This window comes from Crocuta crocuta, unplaced genomic scaffold, assembly GCF_008692635.1.
Source record: "Crocuta crocuta isolate KB4526 unplaced genomic scaffold, BGI_CrCroc_1.0 scaffold35, whole genome shotgun sequence".
NCBI lineage: Eukaryota > Metazoa > Chordata > Mammalia > Carnivora > Hyaenidae > Crocuta > Crocuta crocuta.
Genome location: NW_027530625.1, coordinates 4,023,562 through 4,043,801, shown reverse-complemented (window position 1 = coordinate 4,043,801; position 20,240 = coordinate 4,023,562). Strand labels below are relative to the sequence as shown.

Sequence of the window (20,240 nt, the reverse complement as noted above, 5' to 3'; positions counted from 1 at the left end):
GACCACAGCAGCTCTGGGACTCCGTCCACCCAGTGGAAGTCTGGGGGCACCTCTACAGAAGCCAAATGGCTCAGAATGACCACAGGCTATCTGGGGCCCTTCAGAGGCCAACCCTCATTTCTTTCTTTCTTTTTTTTTTTCCAAAAAAAATGTTTTTAATGTTTTATTTATTTTTGAGAGAGAGATAGAGACAGTGTGAACAGGGGAGGGTCAGAGAGAGAGAGGGAGACACAGAATTAGAAGCAGGCTCCAGGCTCTGAACTGGCAGTCAGCACAGAGCCCGACATGAGGCCCGAACCCAGGAACCGTGAGATCATGACCTGAGCTGAAGTCAGACGCTTAACCGACTGAGCCACCCAGGCGCCCCGTCAACCCTCATTTCTTAAGGAGGTGCACATCAGAGACCACAGGAAGAATTCTAAAATGCAGAATGAGCTCCTGTGTTAAGGGATCTTTCTTGACCCCAAATAGCAATGTTAAGCTCACTTCCTAATGGCCAAGGGTCCCCATATCTGACCTAAGCTGTGTATAAGCAAAGTCCAGCTAAACATGGATAATTCGGGGACAGTAACTTGCAGGAGCCACCACTCATTCAACCAACGCTCCCCCATGCCTGCCCCCCTCTCAGGCTCTGCTCTGAAACCTGTGCGATATGAACATGAAAGGCACTGACTAGAGCAGATACAGGGTCTCAGAACAAGAAGGTTCCCAAGAGACAAATGATATATTAGGACAAGGGGACAGTAGCTCCTCATTACTCTCATTTTGGGGCTGTCTGCCCAGCCCTCGCCCATTCTGGGAACTCCACCTTGTCTTCAACCCCATCACAGGTGTATTGTTCCAATGACATGAATGTAACCCCCATGAGGCCATTAATTGCTTGTGTATGGATTTGGAATCTAAAAGGAGGGAGAGAGGATCTAGGGTTCAGGAACCCTGGGCAGCCATGTTCTGCCCCGACCTTGCTGGTAGGGAAGTCAGAGGAAGCCAGCAGAAGCCCCAAGAAAAAGAAAGGAAGAAGGGCAGAGGAGATGAAACACTAGAGTCTGGCCAGACTTCCAGGACTGAATTCCAGCCTCTCTCCACTTCTGGGTTCCATGAGACACCCCTTAAGGCTTCAGCAAATTCCCCTTTTATCAAGCTGGTTTGAGCTGTTTTCTGCTACTTGAAACTAAAAACATCCTGACTCACCTGGTCCCCCACTGTTCTGTTCTCAGCCCGATAGCCCGGATGGTCTCAAGAAAGAAAAGGGCAAGGAAGGGAAGGTAAGACCTGATGGAAGCCAAAACTTGGACAGCCTCTCTCTCAGGAAACCCATCAAACAGGAGTCCAGGGACCCCCTTGGGAGAGTCAGGAGTCAGGAACTGTAGACCAGGGACATGGCTTCCAACTCTGAAGGATTTTAGAATCTGCTGACACTCCTGATGTGCCGTTTTGATTTCCTGCTTCCCTCCAGGGGGGTTAGCAGTTAAATTTCCACAAAATCAGGGCTGTGGGCTAATCAGTCAGAAAAGTGGGAAGGGGGGAGGTTAAGTGAATTCCCTATCCCAGGAGCACCCTTGGGGACTTTTGCTCTAGGGTATGAAGCTTACAGGAAGGGAAAGCTAGCCTGAATCCTGAGGCTCAGGTACTCAGAGAGATGAAGTGAACTGCAGGAGCCCACACAGCAGCAAGTAGAAAGGCCAAGATTCCATTGCAGGTAGGCCATATACCAAAGTCCATGCTCCCAGTCCAACATCTTCAGTAGATTGTACCTGCCAACTCATCTTTCCCTAGGGCCTTGAGCAAAAAAGAATTTAAGATCATCAAGAAAATAATAGTAATGAAATTGGACTTCTTCCCCCCGCTCCCCACCAGAGAGGCTAGTTACAACACAGTCATCAAGGAAGGGTGGTCCTGTTAGATTTGGGGTGCTCTGTCCTGCTGAGAGCCTTGATGGATTTGAGGATGCACACGAGGCTGAGGCTGTAGGTGCTGGGAGATCTGAACCATTCTGCACAGGGAAGGGGGATGGACGGTCCTGAGAGAGGAACGCAGTGCTGGGAAAGCCAGAAGCGGCTGGGTCATCACTAAGTGGCCCACAGTGATGGCACATCCAGTGGGTGTTTCAGAAGTAGTGCCTACAAGGCCTATTAAAGCCACTGGTGTGGCTCCCAAGGTTCCCTTTCCATGGAACTCTCCATGGCTCCCTAGTGCTTGTGTGGCAGTCCTTCGGGAGAATGTACACAGGTGTTGCCGCCTCACTGTGGTTTGGCGTAGAAATGGTACGTGTGACAGAAGAAAGCCTCCGGGAACCTGCAGGGAGAGAAAGCTCTGGCCTTCCTAAATCCACTGGCTTGGGATTCAAGATTCAAGACCAGTTTATATCCATCTCATAGAGACATGTGCATGATGATGATAACAATTGCAGGAAGATGGAAAAGAGGAAGGGAAGGAATACCAGCAACCACCTGCTGGGGCATTGATGATGTCCCTGCCAGAGCACTCAGGAAGGATCTAAATGTGTTATCACACAAATCCTCCTAGTAACCCTACGAAGCAGGTACTGTTGCCATTACTATATCACAGATGCGATAACGAAGATTTAGAGATGTTAAGGAACCTGCCCAAATCCACACAGCTAGCTCATGGCGGAGGCAGGATCTCAAATTCAGCCTGTCTGAACCATAACTCATGCTGTTCACCTGCATGCCATGGAGTTTCCCCAGAGGTATGGTGCTTGAGCCCTGACTCCTCCCTTTCCTTTCTGTGGGGTTCTAGGCAACCAAGGATCCTATCCAAGAGACCTCTCTCCTCTCAACATCTTCCCATCCAGCTGCGCTGGCTATCACTTCTCTCAAAGCTGCCCCTTCAGGTGTTTTGTTTTCTGGGTCCCACTGGTGTCCCAACTTCCAGGAACACTTTGGCCTCTAATGAGTCTCCAATGGCAAGGCAGCCCCAAAAATCTATTCATAAGCCTAAGCATCCTCCTCTAGACAGAGCCAGAGTCAGCAGCTCCTAGGAACCTAGAATTCTGCAGGAGGGAACGCAGATTAGATCCACAGAACAGCCCAACTTGAATCTTCCGAGAAAGAAGTGCTCCACATGCATAGTCCTGCTTCCGGCATCGGGCAAATCCAATGCTCACAAAACCCAATTCTCCAAGTGGCCCACCCCAGCCTCTACTCCCAACCACTCCGTTGCTCGGGCCTCTCTGCACATGACCCAGCCACTCTCTGTGTTTCCTTCAGGCCTCTGTCCCTCCTGTCTTGCTCTCTCACCTAAGGCCCTGGTACACGCTGCTCCCTCTGCCGGAAATATTCCTTCTCCTCTCCTTCACCTGACCAACTCCACATCACTCCTCAGGTCTTGGTTCACATATTACTTGTCCAGACAAGCTTTCCTGAAGCCCCTCCACGACCCCAGACCCAGTCAGATGCTCCTTCTAAGCAGTCCTATGGCACAGGTAACTCTCCTAACAGTAGCCCTTACTGGTCTTTACTGAAGTACTTGCTGAATAGGCTGTGTTCCCTCCCTAGACTACAAACAAGGTGCAGGGACAGTACCCTAAGCATCGACATTCAGCTCCCAAATAAGGACCTGGCCCCAGCAGGCACTGAGTAACTAACTAACTGCTGACTGAACGAGAGGTATCCTCTGTCAACTGGCAGGAAGTGAAGTGATTTGAAAACCCGAGTTCTCCAGATGGTGGACCAACTATTCAAGCACAGCAACATTTTGTTCGGTGCGTCTGTGAAAATTTACCGAGCAAATACTATGTGCCCAGCACTTGAGAGGCAGAGACACTAGATATGGTCTTGCCCTTGAGTTTCGGAGTCTTGGGGATCTGATGAAAGCTAGGGGTTCCCTACCCAGTAAAATGTGAGTAACACAATCAAGTGAAACTTTGCACACAGTTTATCTGAACGTTAAATCTAAACAAAAACATTTTCAGAGATTATTTCTGATTTTTTCAAGCAAAAATTAAAAAATTAACACCAATGTCCTGAAAAGAATCAAAAGAAATCTAAACTGTGCCAAAAGGGCAAACAGGAGCCATACCGTGGACCCTGATGCAACCAGGCACCAGGAAGGCAGTCACCGGGGGTTGACATGTGCACACTTGCACAGGCCACCAGGCTCTACCCCGACCCCTGACAGCGATTCATCTCTGTGGCCTCCGTCTTCCCATTTGAAAATGTAGGTAACAAAAGTGTCTACCTTATAAAATCATTGTGAATATTTGGTGGTTCAATTTGTGGGAAATCATGAGAATACTGACTGACATATAGTAAGCACTCAATAAATACAGGTACAATTAATATCACTGAATGTAAAGTTAATACTGTGAAGCCTTGACAGTCAACATACACAGCAGTGCTGCTTGACACATGGCACCTTGACATTAGTCAACCTGACTTTTTTGTTTACCAACAGCTGCAGAAAACCTGACTCCCAAAGGATGGCAGTGGCCCACCGGACCACTGCTCTAAAGCTCACTGATGAGAGTCGGCAAGTGTCAGATGTCAAGGACCAGCACCATCCTCCACGAGTTTCCCAGCTGAATCAATGCCACATCATTTTCTTTTCTCTGAAGCCACCGGGGAAAGTAATACAAAGGTCTCCTTCACTGAAGGGCTGTCCCCAGGGAAGGACTGTGAGTCCAAACTCCCTCTGCATGTCTGGCTGGGTAGCACTGGCCTTCCAAAGAGAAGGCCACCACTCTCAGGTTATCTCCAGATCCCTGCTGCTGACAGCTTAGCATGACTCTGCCACTCCCAAGCTGCACAAACATTTCTTCCAGCAGCAGAAAGTTTGCAGACTTGTCCAGCCCAGTCTCCTCTTCTAGAGGGTAGCAAGGCCAAAACCACCCATTTTTCAGAAACAACTATAGTGGTGAATTGATTTACCTCATTCACATGGCCAAAAATATCTAGAAAGCAAGCCAAGTCATGAATGAATTCCTCTTTCTCTGTTTTGTGTATTTTCCTTTACTTTCAAAGAAGAAAAAAAATAGACCTTCAGTTTGAAGTTCAGTCAAGTACTTCAAGACTTGTCCTTTGGAGAGCCAGCGAACTCTGGGGTACTCGAAGCAGCTTTCCGTTCTGCTCCATTTCACAGCAGAAACCTCCCGAGAAGGCTGGAACTCAAGGCCCCAGCACTGACAGAACTGCAGGTTCTCAAAGCCGGCTTTCAGGACCACTGCAGCCTGTGACATCAACGCCAGTCCAGCAAGTCCCAGCCACGGCGGCAGGTGGGCCTCCTGGCTTCATCAAAGCTGCAAAACCAGATGTGTTACCAGACAAAGCAGATGCTTCATCCAAGCACAGATAGCCTTGATGTGCCTCTCCGTCAAAATTTAGCTTGGCAAAGAAACTGTTTGCCATCTTGAAGACTTGGAAGTTCCCCAAAGAAGGTCACAATAGAAGAATTCTCCTTGGATGCTGACAACTTGCAGGTAACAGATACCAATAGGAGCTGAAAGCACCAAGACTATCGTTAACAGTTTGTGGGACAAATTTCAAAAGAAATGGCACAGCTGCTGATTCCTTCCATGACCTACTTCAAAATACCAGAAGACAGGTCAGTTCTTCTAGAAGTGATATCATTTGACACAGGAACTGCTTTGATCTCCTTCCTCTGTTCTGAGCCATAGCTCGGCTCAGTTAGGTCCAAGTTATGTGGTTTCACCAAGTTCTCTCCTGTCAAGAGTGACTTCTCTGCAAGTTTGAAGGCTTCTGTTTGGGGCAAATCCAAGCTTGGGGAAATGGCAGACCTCTCCAAGTCAAGGCTTCAGTCCCGCAAAGGTTCCCTCCTAGCCAGGCATCTTTGGGAGGTGGGTGCTCTTTCCCTCTCCCAGGCATCACGTGATCACTGCAAAGGTTCCTATGGTGGCTGCCTCCATTTCCGGTTAATAAAGCAAGACTAAAGATCACGTGAGCTTCACTGCACTCTCTTAATTTGACATCTCCCAACTTAAGCTGGGATCAATGTAAATGCAGATGCACAGGTCACAAAGGTAAGGTACAATGTTATCAATTCTTTTCTCGGGGAAGAGAGTAGACAACAGAACACAGTGACCGTGAAAACCGTCATCACCCAGATGTATGCAGCGGTACGTTATGCTGTCCTACACACTTTCAGAGTAGAATGATGCCTTAATATAATTTGAGAAAAATAACTTATTTTCCCATAGAAGATAGTTTTCAAAATAAAGGAGGCTTTTGCTTCTGTTTATGACAAAGTAACTAATATCAGATTACTATAAAAACTGGATAAAGTGGGACATCTGGGGGGCTTAATCAGCTAAGCGTCTGACTCTTGATCTCCACTCAGGTCATGATCTTGCAGTTTGTGAGTTCAAGCCCTGGGTCAGCTGGGCTTCATGACGACAGGCAGAGCCTGCATGGGATTCTCTCTCTCTCTCTCTCTCTCTCTCTCTCTCTGTCCCTCTTCTGCTTGTGCACACTCTATCTCTCACAAATAAATAAATAAAAACCTTAATATTTTTGGATAAAGTAACAACAAAAACCTGGCTATTTAGAGCCACCAAAGCCACCAGGATTTGAGGGCCCAAGACCCCAGAAAGAAGGGAAACACGCTGAGGTGAACTCTACATTCACTTTTATTTTATGTCACCTTTGTCAACACAAAGAACAGACAGAACAACTGAAACCCTCACAACCCACTGGCGAGAATGCAAACTGGGGTGACCACTTTTGAAAACAGTGTAGCAGTATCTATTAAGCTGAACACACACAGCCCTCATGACCAAGAAATTCTACTCCTGAATATTATACTCATCAATGTTTAACAAGCCATGTTCAAGGATGTTTGTAGCAGTATCATTCATAAGAGCCCCAAACTAGAAACAGTCAAATATGCCTCAACATTGGAAAGGGTATAAAATATGCTCTACTCACATAATGAATGGAATACGATACAGAAATGAAAAAGAATACAACTCCTACTAACACAAAAACATGATAAATCTCATGCATGTAATGTTAAGTAAAAATAGGCAAAAAAGTATGTGCAACAGGATTGCATTTAAATAAAGTAAAAAAAAAAAAAACAGACTGAATTACTGATAGTAGTTAGGGTAGAGGTTATAGTTGGAGGTCATTAATGAGGTGGGAGGGCATGAGGCAGGCTTCCAGGGCTTTAGTACACTCTATATCTTCATCCAGGGGCAGCTGTATGGTTTGTTTACTTTGTAAAAATGCATTGAGCTGCAGCCTTAAGATTTATGCACTTTACCATATGTACTTTAAAAATCTCTTTAAAAGATAATAAAAATGTGTGGGATGAAGCTACTAAAGAAATGCTTGGAAGGAAACTTACGGTATCAGACACCTAGAATAGAAGTGAAGAAGGGGCACCTGGGTGGTTCAGTCAGTTAAGCATCCAACTCTTGATCTTGGCTCAGATCATGATCTCATGGTCTGTGAGTTCAAGCACCACATCAGGCTCCATGGTGACAGGCAGAGCCTGCTTGGGATTCTCTCTCCTTCTCTCTGCCCCTACCCTGCTTGCTTGCTCTCTCTCTCTCAAAATAAATAAGTAAACTTTAAAAATAAATCAATAAGATAAAAATAGACTTCCTTCTATTAAAAAAAAAAAAAAGGAAATGAAGAAAAGCCTCAAATCACTGACCTAGCTTCTTCTTTAAGAAACAAGAGGCACAAATTAAACCCAAAGTAAGCAGAAGTAAATAAGAAAAAATATGAATAGAAATCAATGGACAAGAAAACAGAAAAGCAAGAGAAAAATATTAATGGAACCAAAAGCTCTTTTTTGAGATCAATAAAGTCAATAAACTTAGCCAAACTGATGGGAAAAAAGGAAAGGAGACACAAATCATCCACACCAGGAATGAGAAAGGGGAAATCATTACAGATCCTACAGATATTAAAAGAGTAAGGGAGGGTTGACTGGCTGGCTTAGTTGGTAGAACACATGACTCAATCTAGGGGTCATGAGTTCAAAACCCACATTGGGCATGGAGCCTACTTAAAAAAAAAAGTTAAAGAAATATTATGAAAAATTTCATGTGAAAAAATTTAACAACTTACATAAAATAGACAAACTCATTTAAAAAAAACACAGCCAAAGCTTACTAAAAACAAAAACAGATTACCTGAATAGCTCCGTATCTATAAGAGAAAATGAATTTATAGTTAAACCTTTCCATAACAATCTAGCAATTGCACTCCTTGCCCAAAGGAGTTGAAAATGTACATACACACAAAAACCTAGATATCCCTCACTAGGACGGGTGAATGGATAAACTGTGGCAATTCCAGATCATGGAATATTATTCAGCAATAAAACAAAATGAGCCATTAAGTCTTGAAGAGACATGGAAGAGCCTCAAGTGTATATTACTGAATGAAAGAAAGCTATCTCACTGTCTGATTCCAATTCTATGACATGCTAGAAAAGGAAAAGCTATAGAGACGCTAAAAAAAGCAATTAGTTGCAGAGGTTAGGGGAGAGAGAGGAATGAACAAGAGGAGTGCAGAATATTTTCAGGGCAGTAACACAAGTGTGTATGATACTATAATGGTGGATATATGTCATTGCGCATTTGCCAAAACCCCCACAATATACAACTCCAAAAATGAGCCCTAATGTAAACTATAGGCTTTGGGTAAAAATGATGTATCTTTTTCTTTTTCTTTTTTTTTTTTTTACATTTTTACAGTCATCATTTGTAAGAAGTATACCACTCTGATGGGGATGTTGACAGCAGAGGAAGCTATGCATGTGGTGGAGGAGGGGCAGGGAATATATGGGAACTTTCTGCTCAGTTTTACTGTGAACCTAAAACTGCTCTATAAAACAGTTTATTTAAAAGGGAAAAAACCAAACTTTCCCACAATGAAAACTCCAGGCCCATGTGGCTGTGCTATGAAATCTACCAAATATTTAAGAAAATCATACCAATTTTACATAAACTCTTTTGGAAAACTGAAAAGGAAGGAATGCTTCCCAACTTATTTTAAGAGGTCAGCATTACACTGATACCAAAACCAGAAAAAGACATTTTACAAGACAAGAAAAATATAGACCAATATTCCTCAGGAACACATGCCAAAATTCTTAACAGAATTTTAGCAAATCAAATCCAGTGATATACAAAAAGGATTCTACATCATGACAAAGTGGGGTTTATCACAGGAATGCAAGGTTGGTTTAACATTCAAAAATCAATCATGCAACTCTCCATAGTAACAGGCTAAAAGAGAAAAATCATATGATTATATGAATAGATGTAGAAGAAGCATTTGAGAAAATCCTATATCCATTCCAGATAATTCCCAAATCTCAGCAAATTAGGATCAGAAGGGAATATCCTCAACCTGATAAAGGGCAAATGAAAAACCTACAGCCAATAGCTAACATTGTCCTTAACCAGGAAAGACTACTTTTCCTTCCAGACCAGAAATGAGCCAAAGATATCTGCTCCCACCACTTCCACTCAACACAGTACTAGGGGTTATGGCCAATGAATAAGGCAAGTCAAAGAAATAAAAACATCCAGTTTAGAAACAAAGAAGACTGTTATTCACAGAATTCATCATCTGTGTAGAAAACTCCTCAGAACCTACAAAAGAGTTAGTAAAACAAGTGAGTTTAGCAAAGTTGTAAGACATAAGGTCAATTTTTAAAAATGTCTATAGAGGTGCCTGGGTGGCTCAGTCAGTCGAGCGTCCAACTCTTGATTTCAGCTCAGGTAATGATCTTGTAGTTCATAGGATCGAGCCCTACACTGGGCTCTGCGCCAACAGTGCAGAGCCTGCTGGGGATTCTCTGTCTGCCCCTCACCCAACTAACGCACATATGCGCGTGTGCTCTCTCTCTCTCTCTCTCTTTCTCTTTCTCTCAAAATAAATAAACCTAAAAAAATTTTTAAATGTCTATACTTCTATAAACTAGTAATGTGCAATTGGACTTAAATTTAAATAAAATACCATTTATAGCAGCACAGAAAATACAACACTTAGGAATAAATCTGACAAAAGACGTGTAAGATCTATACACTGAAAACTATAACATTACTTAAATATTTAATTAAAGAAGACCTGGGGTGCCTGCGTGGCTCAGTCGGTTAATCATCTGACTTCAGCTCAGGTCATGATCTCACGGTCTGTGAGTTCGAGCCCTGCAATGGGCTCTGTGCTGACAGCTCGGAGCCTGGAACCTGCTTCGGATTCTGTGTCTCCCTCTCCCTATGTCCCTCCCCCACTCACACTCTGTCTCTCTCACTCTCAAAAATAAACAAACATTAAAAAAATTTTTTTAATTAAAGAAGACCTAAACATGTGGATACACACAGTGTGTTCATGGTTCAGGTGACCCAGTATTGTTGAGATGCTAACTGTCCCCAGACTGATCTACAGATTCTGTGTGATCAGAATCATCCTAGCAGGCATTTTTGTAAAACTAACAAGCCGATTTTGAAATCCATATGGAAATGCAAGGGACTAGAATAGCCAAGACAACCTGAAATAGAAGAACACATTTTAAGAAACGATTCTACCTAATTTCAAGAAGACCATAGCGGGAGTGGGAAAGGAGGGAGGGATTACAAGGAGTAAGAGGAACTTTCTGGGTGATGGGTAAGTTTACTGCTTTGTTCCGATGATGGCTTCACAACTGTTGTGAGGGCTTCATCAAATCGTGGGCTTCATTTAAGCATGGTTTGTTATACACCTATCACACCACAATGAAGCTGAGAAAAATCTCATTCAGTTCTCACGTCTACTTTTTTCAAGTAGTACTATTATCAACTCCATTTTACAAAGATGGAAACTGAGACTCAGAGAGAGTAAGTGACTCAAGCACGGTCACACAGATCCACACCGAATCCTTCCCACTCCAGAACCCAAGCTCTTAAGCTCTGAGACATGCAGAAAGAAATGCTTTTCTATTTGTTCTATTCTATTGTTGAATGCCTCTCGTTCATTCAACAAGTACTGCCAAGTGTTGACCCTATAATGTGCTACCGCGGCTGGAGCAAGGGACAGCAGTGACAGAGAAGGTCCTTTCCTTGGACAGCCTGACACATTGTGGCCCAGGGTTCCTGTCACCTTAACTTAATAGCACTGTTGTTCCTTTTCTCTCTGTCACATCCCTGACTTCTCTCAAAAGAGAAGAAATACCTTGTTAGTTTCTGTCATGTGCCAGGCCACGTGCCTGGGACTGACATCATTTCTGCCTAAGGATAAGGAAACAGAGACAAGGAGGTGCAGGGGCCTACAATGATCACACAGCTAGAGGGGAGCGGAGCTGGCTCGCAAACGCAGACCTTCCTGCCTCTGACGCCTAGGGTCCTCCCATCACATCAACCCAGGATCCCGCAGCTGCTCTAACAGAGTCCACACGAGCCTTGTTTTCCTTGCAGACAAAAATCACAACCAGGCGCCAAGTCCCCATGGATAAAAACAGCTGTTCACCAAAGGTTCTGTTTTATGTTATTAATTCATTTAAAAGGAAATCTGGTCTCTAACCAGCACTGTCATATCCACACCCAAGAAGAGGAAAAAAATTAGTCTAGAAGGTGCAAAGTGTTGGTTTCATTGGATCAAATGCGCTGCTGGCCCACGTCTGCAGCCCGACCTGATTCCTGCCCCCACGGCTCTCCCCTTCCGCGAGACAAGTGTTTTTCTGGGGCCCAGGGAGGGACGCCAACCTCTGGCTCCATTGTGAATGGAGTTTGGGGGAAGCCTTTTCCACTTTGTTTCTGTTGTGACAAGAAGCCACTACAGTGGGCAGAGCAACTACTGGGAAATGAGAAGCAAATAACAAATGCAAACTCAGAGCGGTTAACAGACGAGAGGCTGCGGCTCAGACTTCAGATGCCAACATCAGCGCTGATGGGCCTTACACTGGAGCCACCCACCCCGTGTCTTGGCCCCAACTGGAGGGCACCTGGACCACCCCCTACTACTGAATTCAGCTCTCTGAACCAAGGGGGGCACTACAGCACAGACGTGAAGAGGATTCAAGGAGATATTACCATCATTCACTACCACACCCTCAACGCACTCAACAAGCAACATCAGGATCAGGCACTGTGCTGGCTCACAGGATACGGAGGAAATAGTGTCGGCACGATCCCTGCGTCCGTGGAGCTTATAATCTAGGAGGCAGACAGACTGGAAATAACTGATTATTCAAACTTTCAAAAGTCTTGCCATTTCAGCACAGTGGTGAAAAGCACTATGCATGGGAAGCAGGAGACTGTGCTACGAAAGGGAGCAGGAGGGGAACCTGCGTGACCCCCAGTCTGGTGCTCCCGCCTGCTCATTCATCCCTGGGATGGGGAACCAGGGAGGCTGTGGGCAGCACAGAGCAGCAGGCGCAGGCCGGCTGGGGCCTGGAGGTCTGCTGCTGGCCCCCCACGCAGACTGACCAGCAAGGCTGAAGGGGGTGTGCATCCAAGGAGCAGGGGGAGCTTCTCAGAAGGTTCCAGACAGGAAAGGGTCAGATTGTGGCTTTAGAAAGATGTCTCTGGATACAAAACGGAGATTGGGAGGCAGGAATAAATACGGAGAGATGTGATCGAAGGAAAGGTGGCAGAGACTCAGACTAGGCTGGGACAGTGGAGGGAAATAAATGGTCTGAGAAAACTGCCCAGCATGTGACCTGAGAGAGGGGTTTTAATGATGTCACCGAATCCGATCTCCTCTTTACAAATAGCTGCCTGCTGGCACCGCGCTTCCCTTCTCCTAGGGCCAAGTGCTGTGATTCCAAGGAGCAGCAAAGACACACAGGGTTTGTCTGACATCCAACATTGACCTCGGCTTTCTGGAATGCCCGCTTCTTCAGAGCAGGGAACCCAACATCCAGACAAAAGGCCAGAGGGTCAGGTTCCTGAATCCACAGGCAGTGTTTTCCTGCACTGCAACGTGTCATGCGGTCCAGAAGAAATGGTGTGCTTCAGCAGGGAGTCTTCCATGCCTACGGCCAGCCCTTCCACAGACCAGCAGATGCAGGTCAAGTCGCTCAGACGCCTCAAGTCCTGAGGTAGGAAGGGTAATAAGCCAAACCTCTCTAGAGTAAGTGCCCCACAGGGTGCAAGCTCTCTCTGGATAAAGCCTCTTTGTCTCCAAATATCCATAATGTTGCTCCCTTCTTCATTCTAACCCATCTGCCTTTCTCTCGAAGCCCCAGCTTCCCTCCAGGGCTACAGTGAGCAGAGGGAGGATCCCAAGACCACCCGGACCAGCCCTTGCCTGTCTTCCGCTACCACTAGGCTCCTGGCTTGTGCCCTGAAACCTAGTGGCAGGTGCTGGTGACACGCTGGTCCCTTACCTCATGTGGCTCAAAGTCTAGGCCCTCAGCTGTCCTCTGGGGGGAAGTCCAGGCTACCCCCGGCACCTCCAACTCCGTTCCACGTTGCTGTCAGCGCCCTGGCCTTTGCCTCTGGCCCGCAGTCTCCTCCCACCCTCTCCTGCCGTCATCTCGTCATCTCCGGAGATGTCACTACACAGGGTGGTGTGCCTTCTCACCCCTGGGTCATACCATACTCCCTCCTCCAGGAGAGACCTTCGCCGCCCCCCATGGCAGCCCCTGGAGGCACAGCCACATCCCATCAAGCAGTCTCCAGAGTGACCCCCCCACACCCCCGCAGACCCCGCACTCTGCCATCACTCTCCCTCTGACCTCCTGGCCTCCCGCTCATTCTCCAACTCCAAACCAAATCTGCGCCTTGCCCCCGCTTGCCCTCTGGTTCCCCAGCCCTTCTTGAGTCTTCCAGGCCAGCAGCCCTCTCCAGCCCCCTCCAGCCCTTCCGGCCTCCCACTCCTGAGCTAAACACCCCTCCTTGGCCTCCAGGCTCCCTGGGCCTCCTCCTGCCTCTGGAGCCACTTCCTCTGACCCCTCCTCTGCCCTCTGCTCTTCCTTCTGCTCCCCGAGCACAGAGTCCACTCCTCTCTTCCCTGTTACTTCTTGTCTTGGGCCTCACGGTAGCTTCATAACCGGCCTAACACCAGGCCCTCCTCTCTGGTGCTACTACCCTGGCCTCAGACACACTCTTGCAAAGCTCCTCACCAGTGTCCTGACTCCAGTCGGTTCTGTCTCAGCCAGTGAGAGTGAACTTCCTAAAATACACGTGTCCACGTCACTCCCTTTGTGAAATCCCTCTGTGATTCCCCGAGCCTAACACCGTAGAGCTCTGCCTCCCGCCCAAACCTACCCCACATGCTTCTCGATGCCTCTACATCCTGATGACACTTGTCTACTGTATGTTCAGGCATCTGTTCCTCCTTCTCACTGGATTATGCCTGCGTCCCCTCCATCTTTGTCTCTCTAGCAGGTAGCACAGCACACTGATAAATGAATGATCGAACAAAAATCAGTCAACAGGTGAAGGGCAGTCAGACTACTGAGGACTCCAGCAGCAGGGACGGAGCAATGTCCACGGGGCAGCAAACAGACTGGGAAAAACACAGGCAGACAGAGCTTTCCATCTCACTGAATCCTGTACCCACCAAGGCTCGTTGCCGTAATACTCGGGCCTCCTGGACACCCATCCACAAGCCCCGGTGACCCTGCATGCCCCCAGCTGCAAGAGAATGACAGGCTGCCTTCTGGCAAGCCCTTCTTATACCAACACCCTTGGCAACAGTGCCCTCGGGGAGCACAGAACAGAGAGAACAGCAGGCTCTTCTTCTCCCCAGCCACCCGGCACCAAAAGTAGAGCTAAATTTCACTAAATATATGATCTGCCTTTTCAATGAGTTATCCACTCTGCCTGAAATGCCCTTCCCAACGCCCATCCCAGGCCCCAACCACTGTCAGCCATCAAGGCTCAGGGCTAATGTGCCAAGTCCAAGGCAGAGCAACCCTCCCCACTGATGTCCACAGGGCCCTCAGGCACCATGGTGCAAACCTTCCTCTAGACCCCAGCCTCCCTGCCATCTGGGACCAGGATGTGAACGCAGACCTCAAGGACTCCAGGAACAGTGCTCTGACCCACTCCACTATTGACAGCATCACGTCCTCAGAGCCAGTGACTCCCACATGGGCATTGGCAAATGTTCTGCCAGCACAGCCTCACCTATATAGTGCACATGGCCTGCTCCAACAGCGCACTGCTGAGAGCAAACGGCCACAAGTCCTCGGGGCCTTATCGCACACGGGCACTGTGCTAAGTTCTTACTCGCCCACTGTGAGGTAAAAAGTGTGATTCCCCCATTTTACACATGAGGAAACAAGCACACAGAGAATGAGTAACTTGTCCAAAGTCTGCGCTCCTCAGGGTGGGGCTGGGACTCAAGCCAGGCTTTGTCTGATGAGTCCCTGCTCCCAAGCACCGTGCAGATGAGTTGACCCAGTGGCCCAGTGTAGACAGATCCCTGGGCTGAGTGACGCACAGGCCATGCCCATTTCCAGCACATTCTAAGAACAGTTGCTTCCCCTTGATTCTGCTCCACGTCCGAACCAGTGACAAAACCAGCTCTGACAGCTCCACTGGCCTCTGAGAAACGGCTGGGCCTTCAATTTCATAGGCTGGGAGTTGGACATAATGACCGCGATATTTGGAGGGGATACTGGGGAGGATAAAATAGCACCTCAGAAATGTACCATACAAGACTGCTGCCACCGGGATGCCCCAGAAAGACCTCCCTCACAATGCATCCTTCAGCCCGAGCCCCAGCAGCTGGGAGTCCACCTTCGCCTGTGACCCAATCCACCACGGTGGTGACGGGGCCCTGGGCCACAGCGTAGAAGTTAAACCCAGCTGCGAGCCATTTCGCTATCAAGTGATACCTGCATTAACTCGCCAGGGTTTGATAAACCTGGTCACTTGTAAGAGTCCCTAGGGAACAGGGCAGCTATGGCTCCGCACTTGCTAACTTCCATTTCCCTTGCTCTCTGCCAATCCTTAACTCACCGTCTGCCAAGCTTCCTCCAAGCCCTGGGCTGATGCTCTTGCGGTCTCCCTTGCAGAAACAGGCAGAAGCCACAGTTCTTCCCTCAGTTATCAACAGCATTTGGAAATTTGAATCTTCAAAGGCTGAGCTCACCAGGCAAAACCCTTGTTTTGGGGGAAGCGGTTCCACCACAAAACAGGCACCCTGGTCATAATGTTCCTTTAATTGATACGCACCCCCCTTGGCAATGCACCAGACACAGCCAGATAACATTCTGCTCTCTGCTTCTCTCATGCATTCATTCTCTGCTCATTCAGCAGTTATTGAGTATCTAGTGTGTTCCAGGCACTGGGATCCATCAGGGTCTCTCAAGAGGCAGACCCCCGAACCAAGTGAGCATTTCCCAAAGCCTTTCGGGGGAGTCAAGGAGCGGGCCCCACTTGGGTGTGGAAGTGCTACGAGGGAAGGAAGACAAGAAGAAAAAGTACCAAAGACAAAGAGAACTGCAAAGAAATGTTACACTCTAATCAGGAGTCTGCTGGTTAATAGTAACACCAATATTATTCTTTTAAAATTATTGTGTGGATGTGTATGTGTGTATACATATATATAATGGGATAATACAAAAATGTAATTATTTATTGGGGCGCCTGGGTGGCTTAGTTGGTTAAGCATCCGACTTTCGCTTAGGTCATGATCTCACAGTTTGTGGGTTTGAGCCCCGCATCGGGCTCTGTGCTGACTGCCAGCTCAGAGCCTGGAGCCTGTTTCAGCCTGTGACTCCCTCTCTCTCTGACCCTCCCCTGCTCACGCTGTCTCTCTCTCTCTCCTAAAAATAAATAAAACATTAAAAAAAAAATTTAAAAAAAATGTAATTATTTATTGTTAGGAACCAAAACTGTCAGTGTAAAAGAAATCACGGGAGAAGGGAAGGGGGAAAATAGTTACAAACAGAGAGAGGGAGGCAATCCATAAGAGACTCTTAAATACAGAGAACTGAGGGTTGGGGGAGGGGAGGGGCGTGAGGGAGAGGGGAAAATGGGTGATGGGCATTGAGCAGGGCACTTGTTGGGATGAGCACTGGGTGTTGTATGTAAAAAATGAACCACAGGAATCTGCCCCCAAAACCAAGAGCACACTGTATACACTGTATGTTAGCCAACTTGACAATAAATTATATTAAGAAAAAAAAAGAAATCATATGAAAATCAAGGGAATTAAGCTTGAAACACTGTAATGTTACATTTGAACTGGAAAGATCAGCATTATGGTGGTCACATGTCTGCAAACAACCCTCACATCTCAGAGGCTTACAACAGCCACATTAATTTCATGCTCAGAGGCTGGAAGAATGCCTTCAGGTCAGCCAACCTCCCTTGGGCTCACTGGGGCGGGGCCAGGCTAGGCTGGAGTGCTTTGGGTTAGGTTAGGTCAGGCCATTGATGACATCCTCGTTTTGGGACTCAGGCTGAACGAGCAACAGCTACCCATACATCACGGAAAGTGGAAGTTCCAAGAGGGCCGGCCATGCCTCTCGCTCACCATGTACACGCTGTCACTTGTGCCCAAAGTCAGTGGGATGAGAAACACACAGCACCCACAGGGAAGTCATGACAAGGGTGAGGAGGGGAGGAAGAGCTGTGGAGAAAGGCCACCACCTACCCTAATTATGAACTCATGACTTTTCCTTTCAAAACTAAATATTTCTTAACGCTGTCCACCAAAAGGGCCTAAAAGCACTGCAACCTCCTCCCATGAGCATCCTTTCACCTAGACTGTGGTCTCTGAATATTATTCTCCAGTAAAAGAAACCAGCGCCTTGAGGTACACCTAATTCCAGGTCTTCAGCAGGAAACGTACAACGGAACACTGAGAAAGATCGTTGTGCCAAAGCGCAAGGAAGCTAGCAAAACCAAGGGGACCATGTTAAAAGGATACAGGAAATGCACCAAGGGCTCCCATTGGTTAAAGAAAGGACAATTCACATATCAAATAGAAGAGTGAATACGATGCGCTGAAACACAGATCCCTAGCCCCACTCTAATCCTACAGAATCAGAATCTCTAAGGATGGAGCCTAAGCATCTGTATTTTTTTCTAACAGAGCTCCCCAACTGATTCTGAGGCATAGGCAGGGCTGAAAGTCACCAGGGTGGAGGCTTCCTGATCTTCCGGAGTGCAGGTCACTCAGAGTGCCCATCTTGCTCTCGGATGCTGGCCTCTGCTTCCTGGGAAGCCTTGTCAAATGCCTAACTGTCCTTCATTCATGTTCTCCAACTCCGGGGTGGCCCAGCCCCACTGCAGCAGACATCACCCAGAAGAAAAATGCTACTTTTCAGTCTACTAACAGCAATAACAGCAGCAAAACAGATGGGGCAGCTCCCAGGGTCCTCCTTTCAACCACGGTTTTGACAATGACTGTGAAGAATAAACTCTTCCATTTTTAGCTAACGTAGATCCAAGACATTCAAGTTTGGGGTTTCTCCATATATCTCAAAGAATTAGTTCTTAATCCTCACTCTATCAGAATCACCTGGTAACCTTCTACAAAACAGGGCTGACTGGGCTCCAGGCCCGGACTCAAACATCCAGATTCAATGGCCGAGGGTGGAATCTGGGCACCCCATGTTTCAGAGGCTGCCCACATGATTCTGACATGCCGTGATAGACAGCCACCGCTCCAGGCTAACATCTTGAAAGCCAAACATCTCCACCTTAATGTCTTATCACAATCTGAATCAAGATATGCCTTGGACAAGGCACCTTCCAAACCTCAGTGCCCCGGGCAAAAGTCTCAGTCTGCCCCTAATTGTGCCTTTGAAGAACTTCCCACCATTTTCCCTCCGACAATCAAGCCTGAGCAGCCTCCCCAGCCTCCCTGGGCACAGGACTCAAGGCTCACGGCAAGCTGGGCTCCTCTCCCGGATGCTCAGGACAAAGAATAAAGACCGTAATGTCTAAACTGCTCCAGATCAAAGCCAAGCAGAGAACACAATCACAAACAGCTCAAACTGAGAACTAAGGCAACCGTCACACAAATACTCCTCTCAAAGTCTCCAAGAGGTAGAGTGGTTTTATTTTTTTTTTTTTAATTAGAAAGAATGGGGATAATTCCATGTTAGAAGAAAAGAGTAAAAGATTGGAAGTCAGCCAATTCAAAAAAGCTAACATAGTTCTGCTCCCCAAAACCCAATGAACACGGCACGCACACACGCTCATGCTACACATGCATGCATGCACACACACACACGCACACACTAATACAAATCATTGCCATGCCTTCACATAGATGCTGAGCGCAGCTAGCAGTCCTAGCTTCCTCCTAATTTGCAGGAGGTCGGATGGATCCCAGCTCTCAGAAGGCCTAAATCCTTAGTCTGGCTTTGTATTAAAATATGCTGCTTTTCTCAAAGACTTAACAGCTACCATCCTGTAAGAACGGCTGTCGGTCAAGATTGTTCTGGAATTCACAGCATAGTTGCAGCAGACACTTTCTGACCTATCTCCCTATCTACACCCCTCTTCTGTAATACGTGCACCCCAGTCACCAGGCTGGGTCCCCTCAGCTGTGCCTGCTCGTCTGGCCACATACCCCTGGCCTAGGTTATGAACCAGTACTAGACACATGGCTCAGCCGGGCTGGGCTGAGAGCTATTGATTTATTTCAGTCTGGAAGGTAGATTAAAGGAGGATCGTGTAAATGTGAGCCCTTCGGGGAGGCTAGGCTGGACCACGTGAGCAGATGGAAGCGAAGTCAGGGGAGCGAAAAAGAGGAAAAAGCAGAGGCAAGGGGCAGAGATGGCTTGCGTCTCGGCTGGCTCTCTGGCTGCCTGAACTCCAGGCCCATGGATTCCATAAGGTGCCCTTTTTTTCCTCGTATTACACTCCCCTTCTGCCTATTCAGCTACTTTGAAATGGATGTCTGTCACTTGCCAACAAAAAGACCGCTGACTAAAACAACTGTAAAGCCTTGTTATCAACTGCTCAACATTTCCAGGATATTTTTAAAGACCAAGACTAACTTTTTTCTCTTTATTGAATATACGGTTTCTAAAAACGTACATATGCTTTTAATGTACACATGTGTATGTTTTGCTGTGGCAACTGGTTTCAGAATCAGAAACAAGATAACCACCAGAATTTGGGATCAACAAAAAGAAAGCTCTCTAGAAAAATGTTCCCTCACATCCCGTTCTTGACAGGAGGAAGCAGGAGAAGGGAATCACTGTGGGAAGGCCTGGCTCAGTCATGGAGGCTGTGGGTACCAAGTGCCCCCAGCCCTGACCAAGTGGGCCCGATGCAGTGAAATTCTCCACAGACCCCAAACAGCTAGCTCACAGAACGAGAGCACCATTGAGAATGAGAAGCTCTGGGA

At 47.1% G+C, this 20,240-nt stretch overlaps 1 protein-coding gene across 1 annotated transcript in view; it reads right to left on the bottom strand.

The window, feature by feature from the left end:
• The window catches only part of RALGPS1 (Ral GEF with PH domain and SH3 binding motif 1), a 257,605-nt gene that overhangs the window by 195,513 nt on the left and 41,852 nt on the right, over positions 1 to 20,240 (bottom strand). The window lies entirely within an intron of this gene.